The sequence below is a fragment of the Gavialis gangeticus genome, unplaced genomic scaffold, assembly GCF_001723915.1.
Source record: "Gavialis gangeticus isolate Ggan-Ray unplaced genomic scaffold, GavGan_comp1, whole genome shotgun sequence".
In the NCBI taxonomy this organism is placed as follows: Eukaryota; Metazoa; Chordata; order Crocodylia; family Gavialidae; genus Gavialis; species Gavialis gangeticus.
In genome coordinates, this window is record NW_017729025.1 from 110934241 (window position 1) to 110936240 (window position 2000).

Genomic DNA, 2000 nt, shown 5'->3' on the forward strand with positions numbered 1-2000 from the left:
CCTGATGGGCAGGGGGAGAGCCCCAGGAGTGGGGAAGATCTGGGGGAGCCCCCAAGGGGCAGGGGGAAAGCCTGATGGGCAGGGGGAGAGCCCCAGGAGTGGGGAAGATCTGGGGGAGCCCCCAAGGGGCAGGGGGGAAGCCTGGAATGGGAGGGTGGGGGGAATTCATACCTTTTCAGTCCTCCAGGCCTCTACGGGCCTGAAGTGGCTGCTTCAGACTGGAGTTAGCACTAACAGTCATTTCTGCAACTCAGTAAAACGTATAACAAGGCCCTCACTCATTGATTCTTAACCAAAGGTTGCAGCACCCTAGGGTGCAAGGAGATCCTTTTAAGGGTGCTGTGTGGTGGCACATCATATTAGCACTGACGTATGCAAGCACATGGTTCACAAGATAATCCCAGAGAATTCAAACAGAAATCTACAGTGTCAAAAACATTCTGACTCGTTGTGGTCTGTGTTTCTTTGCAATTGAAAAATTGTTCTTTTATTTTTCTGTGGTCAAAATATGAATGAAAGTCAAAGTGTTAGCACTGTCTGAGGAGTGCTTTGAGCCTAAGAAGGGGTGGCTTGAGTCTAAAAAGTTTAAGAACCACTGGTATAACTTGAGGCACTCTGCCATCTAGTGGAAGTCTTATCCAGGCTCCCCATTCAATGTATTGTAATGTACTGTGTAAGTTAATTGTAATATAAATGTGTGACAGCAGGGGGCACTCCTCTCTGCTGTCTGAACAGCTAATGGCATGAACCTGTAGCTCCCAGACATCCTGGGAACTGAAAGACAAAGCTGAAAGCAGTATTTAAGAGGCTGAAGGAGGCTGATTTTAAAAATTAAACCTGCCAAATGTCAGCTTTTCCACAAGTGCTCCCGAAAGGTTCAGCCTCTCACAATGATATATACCGTCAGTCTCTGAAATGTGCTGGGGGCATTGCATAGGCCGAACACCATAACGCTAAACTCAAAAAGTCCCTTCTTAGTGCAAAAGGTAATCTTGGCTCTGGCCTCTGGGTTCACTTCTACCTGCCAGTATCCACTAGCCAGATCAAGAGTGGAGAACTATTGGGCTTTGGCCAGGAGGTTGAGCACGTCATGAATCCATGCCGTCAGCAATTCACATTCAGTCAGCAGACAGTAGTGCTGTCACACTACAAGTAACTTACACAGCACATTACAATATGGAGAGAGCTAGACCCTTAAGAGTGGGATTCCCAATAGGTAGGGATCTCCAGAATTCACTCCGGAAGTATGGAGGCTTTTGTAATCTTGGAGTTTCCCCTGTGCACTCCCTACCACTGACTGGCAGAGGGGCCCCGTCACTTGCCACTCATCACCTGTGCTTGCTGCTCATGCCTGAAACTGCAGCTGTGGTTTTTGCCTCCCAGCCATCAGGTGTGGGCAGTGAGTGACAGGGCCCCTCAGCAGAAGTGAGGCATGCAGGGGAAACTCCACAATTAAAAAAGCTGCCACACCATGCTTTTCCAGCACAAATTTTGGAAATCTCTACCAATAGGCAGTAAGTTGGTAGAACCTACCACAGTCTTTGGCTAGAAAGTAGGTTCCCTAGTTTTAAGGGAAATTAGGTACCTAACTCCAGGCCAGGGGAAGGCAACATCTTTTCCTGAAACCTCAGATGTAAGAGTTTTTCTGGAATTAAACACATCAGTCTGCTATTTCTCTCAAAATAGCAAGCTATTTGAGTACACTGATCTGGGATATCTTGGTTCAAGGCTACATTCTGACTAGTTTGGAAGATAGGCTCTCCATAAAGTATCAAGTGTGGTGGTCAGGGCATTCTCCTGGGAGGTAGATAGTTTCATAGTTTCTAGGGTCGGAAGGGACCTGAGCCGATCATCTAGTCCGACCCCCTGCCATGGCAGGAAGAGCACTGGGGTCAAATGACCCCAGTAAGGTGGTCATCCAACCTCCTCTTAAAAACCCCCAGGGTGGGAGCCTGCACCACCTCACTTGGAAGCTGGTTCCAGACCCTAGCCGCCCTGAC